Here is a 7,992-nt window from a genome sequence, read left to right as displayed (position 1 = left end):
AATTTTTTTTTTTTTTTTTTTTTTTTTTTGGTACTGGGGATTGAACTTGGGACCTTGCACTTGCAAGGCAGGCGGCGGAACCACTGAGCCAAATCCCCAGCCATTAGTCGAAATTTTGCTTCCATTTGTAAGCTCAGCATTGGGTGACAAACACAACCACGGTCATCTTCCCCACACAAACACAAACGGATCATTCCAAATATTATAAAACAAATTAACTTCATAAACCAAAGCCCCGCTATTCTTCCATACGTTTCTATATTGCCTCCCTGTTACATAAATCAAAGCCCTACCTCTTGACAACTCAGTGACAAGCAAGTGGGACATAAAAAGATGCAGTAAAATCAGTCTGCTTTCTATAGGCTCCACTCCTTTGGCCTTGAAATGAGTTATCCAGTGAACTCTGGCACTGAAATACAGATTTCTTGGCCAGAGTGAAGAACTGAGAGGAGATCTTCATTGGGGAATTTGCAGCCAATGACCTCCAAATAGATTTCAGATGGAAAAAGAGTTCTAAAATAAATTTCCAGGAAAGATGAAAAGCTTGAAAGTGATGGTTTTTGAGAAGTCGTTCTATCCTGGGGCTTTATTTGAGCTGAACAAGTGACTCATGGGGTTACTGGGAGGAGAAAATTAGATAGAAGTGCTCTGAAAAGTCCGATGTGCTGTTCTAATGGAGACCATTATCCGATGAGCGGCTTGCATTGTCCTCCTGGGACCTGGGTAACCTCAGCGACTCTCTAGCCTGCAACTGGTAGAAACGTCTTTGAAGTAGACATGTCCTTTGTTTGAAGGTCACTGTTAGCATCTTCCTCACCTGCTAGACCTTCTCACGGCTCTATCTAGGCCAGTCATTACTTCTCGGGTTCATGGTGGGCAAAGAGGAAAAGACAGGGGAGTAAAGGAGAGTGTTGCTTACCTCCTGTCCCCCTGTCCCTTCTTGCTGCTGGTCTTCCTGAAGGTGATCCCCACCTGAGCTTGCTGTGCTGTGATCTGCAGTCTCAAGTCAGGCTGCTGTGGCGAGATGGGATAAGAACCCCCATTTCCTGTCTGTATCAGCTTCTGACGCTGGTTGGGGCGGGCACGGTGCCACTGAGATAAATCCCCAGCCTTGATGCTAGTTGTTTTGAGGAGCCAAACATTTGACCCTCAACACTGAGCCCTTCCTGGAGGGGCTTGAGAGGATAATCAGAGGCTCTGTTGCGTCTACATCTGTGGCCCGTAATGAGTGATTTCGATTCTGCTTGACCAGAGTGGAGAAGGTTTCCACTTATCTCCCCAGGGTTCAAGACTGGAACCATTTCCTGTGCCAAGGGCTCTCGGGGCAGCAGTTCTACCTGCCTCGTCTGCTTTTGTGATTGTGTGTGCGCTGATGGGTGTGTTTCCTTTTGTAGTTAACGGTCTCCGCCTCTGGGTGTTCATAACTTCCTGTGGGATATACTCAAGAGAGGAGGAGCTGTGTCTGTGTTACTCTCTTTGGGTTTCCAGAGCCTACCAGTGCCCGAAGTGTGGCAGGCACTGAATGACTGCTTGGGCCATGAAGGAACAAATGAGTTGTGCTGCTGCTTGTTCCTGAATCTGAGGGTGCAGGAGGGAAGGGGTCAGTGATCGTGACTAGCACCGGATCTCTCATTTCCTATAGCCATAGAAATTACAGAAGCTCACACGAGTACTGGGTATCACATCTAGGCTTAGTCTTATGTAAGAATTAGCTGCTATGTTTTCTTGATGAAAACCGAGGTCTTTACTCGAATATCTTAAACTTGCCTCTCTCCTACCCTCAACCAGCTTCTGGGGGCAGATGGAGGTGAGAACACACACATTCATTCTTGGCATTGGATTTCATTCTTGCTGGAACATCACTCAGCCCTCCTGGCAGTACCCAGGGGGTGTCTCGGGGCTGCTGAGCACAAAGCCTTGGACATGTTCTGCTCTTGCCCAGGTTGCTTGCTGATGCCCACTGTCCTTGAAACCACCTAAGTGGACATGGCTCCCACACGTCAGCCTCTGGGCCCGAGGTGCCCAACATAGCCCAGCCTTGCTGGTGCTGTGCATGGAGCGCCCACACTATGTCCCTCCTTTCTTCTGAGTCATGCTCTGCAGTAGGTCCCACAGCTGTATTGCCAGCGCCTCTGCTGGTGAGGACAGCTCTGCCACCTGCTTCCTGTGGCCCTGTCTCTCCCATCACAGTCCAAAAGCCCAGGAATAGGGAGGACAGTGACATTTGGCTGCCTCTCCACTGCCCTTCTCCTGTCTTGTTGCAAGACAGATTCCAGTTCATCAGCCAGGACTGGGCACGTCTGGACTCCAGCTCGGGACAGTCAGAGCTGGGACAGTTCGTAGTTTCTTATGATCTTGAGGTCTCACGACTAGTGTCACACCTGGGGTCATCATCCTCTCTTACGCAGCTTCTGAAGGTCATCGTCAGACAATCGCTGATCTCTGCCTGCGGTTGCCAGATGGATGGGCATAATTAATTAATTAATTCATGCATGCGTCTATTCACACAGCACACTTTATAGAGCTCCTGGTATGAGCCAGTCACTATGTTCAATGCCGAGGGTGGCAAATGAAATTAGGCATAGTGCCTGCTCTGCACAGGAAGACTTAAGTAATTTTTTTCTGGCTTCTGGCTGGGATCAGCTAAGGGGCAACACCAGCAAGAGGTAGCAGGGCAGGAAGCAAGACAGGTGAGGGCTTCTGTTTCCCAGGTGCCAACCTACTGGGTCAACGGTTCGGTGTCCCTTCACTGAGTTCACTGCTGGGTGGTCCTCTCCTCAGCCCCTCCTGGGTTCTGGGTGAGAGCACTCTGCTACTGCTAGTCCTAGGTCTTTTTTTTTCTGTTTACGTTGATTCTTTGAACTCTTCTACTTTTGCACATCTTCCCTTTGTTAAATTATTTTCAACTGTACCACCCAAGTGTGCCATCTGCCTGTTACTGGGATCCTGGCTCAATCATTTCTTACTCATTTTTCCACCCACAGTGCTTGTACTTAGTATATAGTCATTGAATGGCTGTCTGATTAACAGTAATGATGTATGTATTATGGGCCATGGCAGCAAACTTTGGCTGACTGTATGGATGTCAAATTTCCACTCCTGACTGCAAATGTTTCAGCTTAATCATTACATTTGAGAACACAGTGATAAATAAAAATATGACCTACCTTTTTTAGGAAGTTATAGGAGTCTCTTTAGAAACTGGGTATGAGGCTAATTATTGTGAGAGTCGAAACCACAAAGCTTCTGTTATTAGTAGTTTTTCTGCTTCCAGCTTCTTCTTTCTCTGAGTTTACTGAACTTTTGATGTGATGGGGAAACAAAAAGTGAAGGGGAGAGAAGGGCTTTAAGGGATCAGCAGGAAAACAAAACTTTATTGCAGTCCAGCTGACAGAAGCCTCTCAGGTTTTGCAGAGAGAATAAAGAGATAAGACAGCGCTCCTGCCCTCAGATCTGGCCCTCCTGGGGTCCTGGTCAGTGGGAGGTTGGTGTTGGACTGAGGAGCCAGCTTGGTGGGCTGGGCAAGGGTTGTATGGGCTGTGGTGGGGAGAGAAGGAGGGACTCGGAGAGAGACAAGCATTTCAGGGTCCAGGGTGGTCTTTGCTGGTGGCAATTAGAGGCCCAAAGAAAGCCACTCAGCCATGTTGGTCATCCAGGGGCAAAGGGACAATGCACAGTGTAGTGGGGAGCTCTTGAGGGCTAGGTGGAGTCTTGCTGTGTAGGTGCCTTCCGCAATACAAAGTGGGAATGGCACACAGTGGGGTTGCCATATGTGGCAGCTGACTGCACAGGTGGATCCCAGCCACTTTTGACGTCGAAGAAGCTAAATGGAGACAGGACACTATGTCAGTGGCCTCAGTAAAGTGGAAACAGGCGCAGAATGCTGGCAACCAGGACTGCAGCAGGACATTGGTAGGGCTGCCCAGGGGGGCTTTCAGGCACTGATTATCTAGACTTTTGCTACTTCATGGAGAGCCGCGATCAGATTTTATGTACCTAGGAGATCAGCTAAGACCTGGAGTGAAGCCCAGTCTGATTGACATAAACGGGATCTTCTGATGGGGTTATTGGGGACCTGTCTGTGTCATGTAGCAGACAGAGATCTTATGAAAGGATTGGACATGTTGGAAATGAGTTCTGGTAGGCGGATCTTGGGATTGCTGTTTTACACTTTCTTGCTGATTTTTTCTTTTACACTTGCTCCCTTGAGCCAATGGAGATTACAGAAGCAAGTTTCCTGGTAAGGGTGAGTCATGAAAATGAAACTGAGAATAAATGTGCAAATTCTGCTGCAGAGGAGATGCTTTTGGAAACTTGTAATGTAGTCCTCAAAACCACAGGCAGACAGAGGCAGAATGGCTGGGTGACTGGCAAGAGACTGGCAGGAGGGACAGTCCATGGCTGTTCTCACAGGAGAGGGTGGGGTCACAGATGTGGAAGGCAAAGTGTCCACTCTCCAGGTGATAGTTGCTGCAATGCTCTGATTTGCTTTCATGAAGAATCAGAAATGAATTAAGTCCCAAGACATCAACTGACCCTTACTGTTTTTGTTGCCTTCTCAGCATTTGGGATCATTACCTTTTCTTTTGAGACAGGGTCTCACTGTTCATTTCAAAAATATTGGTCTTGAACTCACTTTGTAGCCCAGGTTGGCCTTAAACTCATGGTGAGCCTCCTGCCTCAGCCTTCCCAGTGCTGGGATTATAGGTGTGCACTACCATGCCTAGCTAATCTCTACTTTTCTAGACTCCAGAGTTTTCTTTTGTAGAGTTGTTGAATCAGCTTGGGTTTAAACCTTTGGAGCTCCATAACGCTTTGGATTTATTTCCTTAGTTGTTATGTGCTCCAAGCTGATGGGTCATGACCACCAGAGAACCTGGACTTCACAGGTATTTTGCCTTTAATCGGTCCTGCACTGCGGGTTATCAAAGGTAGTCAGTGGCGGTATGATGGGGGGTGGGTGTGCTGGGTATTAAATTCTGAAGTGAGGTGTTGAGTGGAGACTCTGTGTCCTCACTATTCACACCCTCAGGTCTGAGGTGATATAAAAGGACCTGGTGACCAGGTGCGGTGATGCATGCCTAGAATCCCAGCACTCAGGAGGCTAAGGCAGGAGGAGAGCAAATGTTCACATAATAGTCAGTGAAGTCAAGAAACAATGCTACAAGCCTGGACATGGGGGTGCAGGTCTATAATCCCAGCACTCAGGAATCTGAGGCCAGAGGATCATCATGAGTTTGAGGCCAGCCTGAGCTGTATAGTGAGACCCTGTTTCAAACAAACAAAAAAAAGGAGAATGCCGCTAGTATCCCAGAAATCCCCTTCTTGTTCACATGCTGTCCTCCCTACCAGAGGTATCCATTACTCTGATATTTGTGATATTCATCTCCTTGCCTTTACAAACTGGCTTTATTATAGTATGGGCATGGTGGTGCATACCTGTAATCCCAGCACTTGGGAGGCTGAGGCAGGAGGATCGCTGTGAGTTCGAGACCAGCATGGGCTATATACTGAGTTCCAGGTCAGTCTCACTACACAGTGAGACCCTGTCTCAAAAAAAAATCAATCAAAACATATTATAATATTCTTCACTACACACAAGATGTACACACTTAATATGTACAATTCAGTGAGTTTCTAGTAATACATATATCTGTGTGTTTAGTGCTACATGGAGGGTATAAGACAGTTCTAATTACCCTGCAAAGTACCCTTCTGTCCCTTTATGGACAACTCCCCAATCCAGGTAACCACTGATCTGATTTCTATCACACATACATGTGATATAAAATTTTAATTTAGATATATAACCTTTAAATATATATATTTTTATATTAAAATATATTTTTGGTACTGGAGATTGAACTTGGGACCTTGCATGTGTGAGGTAGGCGGTGGCACCACTGAACTAAATCCCCAGCCCTCTACCACCTATATATTATTTTGTCTGTTTTAGAATTTTTTTTGTAAATGCACTTTGCTAAGTCTTCACAATCAACTTGAGACAAAAGTATAATTACAGTTATAGTCTAAAATATAATTTGTACCAATCTTGAGTACATAAAAATAAAGGTATCACTGCCCCAAACTGGAGGGTGAGATGAAAGGTTGCAATATCCTCATTCTATATAAGTATAAATTGGAAGATACTGGCTAAAAATGCTTGAACAACAAAACCATGTAAGAAGATGAATGCCCTTCTGAATGGTAGGTTTAAGATCAGGGAGAGAAGGAACCACTGCTTGTCACAAGCTCTCCAGGGTAAGGTGTGTGCTTTGACCGTATGTATACATTACTTTGATTTTTAAAAAGCACCTGTTTAAGTTCTTTTACCCAAGACAGATGTGTTATCGGTGTCCGAGTCACTTATGCCATCAGCTGTTGTTGGTATCACCTGGGCTGGACTGTAGACAGGCAAGATACTCAGGCAGGCCCCACCCCAACAGAGCTTCACACGTGTCTTACATTTCCATGGACTCCTCTTGTTTTGACAGTGAGTACTCAGTTCCGGAAATGCCTTCTGAGGAAGTCACTTAACCCCCAGACACACAGAGACCTCAGCGGATCAAATGCGTATTGGCTAAAGTGCTTTCCCCATCCAGTTTTGTTTCCTTTAGGATCCTTGATATTTGCGTTGAAACAAGCTGCCCAAACACATTATTTCTGATTTCATAAAGACTAAAGAGGACACAAAAAGCACAAAAACATCCACTAAGGTTTAGGATCTCATGATTTTATGATACAGAACAGGGGCACGCACAAGAGAGACAAATAAATTGTAGCCCACAGACTTACATACAAAACTTGCTCTGATTACTTATTAAAAGCTGCCAGGGAAGAGAAGGGAATGTTACAAAGCCTTTATAAACAACAGTGAGCATGCTGGGTGCAAGAGCGGAAGTGACGCATTTATAGAAGCCTCGCTGGGGCGGGGAATTTGGCTCAGTGATTCGGCCACCTGCCTCGCAAGCCCAAGAACCCGAGTTCCATCCCTGGTACAAAAAAAAAAAAAAAATTCAACATGATAGAGAAGCCACGCAGCCATGCTGGAGCAGGGCAACACAGAAGTGCCTCACACTTCAAAACCACACTTCCTCACATCACACGCTTCCTTAAATTTACCCTTGAAGGTTTCGGTTTCAGAAAACCTCATTTTGAGGTTATTTTGAGACTTTGTATAAATGGGATCATACTGCATGTATTGTCATATGGATTTGCTTCTTAACGTTGTGCCTGAGATTCAGTGTGTCGCAGCTGTAATCTGTCCATTTTGCATGACTGAATATGATGATAGATGGCATTGAATAAATATACCACAGTTTAAGTTTATCTATTCTATCATGGATAATCTTTTGAAGTATTGATAGATATTGCTGTTATGAACAGGGTACATTCTGTGCTCATACCTAAGAGAATCCATAGGAAAATTAGTCATTTGCCTGTTCATTCTTAGATCCACTGCTTGCTCTCATTTATCTCTCATCTCTCTACATACGCACCTGTGTGAAAATTATATAGTTTATCATTGGATAATTAGGATCTTGAACATTTTTCAGTAATGTGTGCACATTTCCAATTTTTTTCTTAGACTAGGTTATGAAAAGTGGAATCACTGGGCCAAAAGAAAGGTTGCTGTTTGAGTTCTTCACACTCAGGCTAAGTAGCCTGCCTCTATGAGAATCACCTTTAAAAAATTCACAGCCCATTTGGGACAGTCGATAATTTTGTTGTGTTGATATACCTAAGTGTTTGACTGTCTGGGAGGTTAAACTTTTTTCCTTCTGAATATTAGCTCTTTGTATGTCTTCTTTTGAGAATTGTGGTTTCATGGTCTGCCAATTTTTTCTTCAGGGTTTTAGTATATTTTTTTTCGATTTGCTCTTTATATTTTTAACTTTCTTTTTTGTGTGTGCTGGGGATTGAATCAAGGTCTTCACACACTGAGCTAAATCTCCATCCCCCCCCCTCCTCCCACCCCCCCCCCCCCCTCTC

The sequence above is a fragment of the Fukomys damarensis genome, unplaced genomic scaffold (assembly GCF_012274545.1).
Source record: "Fukomys damarensis isolate Sample0158 unplaced genomic scaffold, DMR_v1.0_HiC HiC_scaffold_23, whole genome shotgun sequence".
In the NCBI taxonomy this organism is placed as follows: domain Eukaryota; kingdom Metazoa; phylum Chordata; class Mammalia; order Rodentia; family Bathyergidae; genus Fukomys; species Fukomys damarensis.
Note: the sequence above shows the minus strand (reverse complement) of the source record.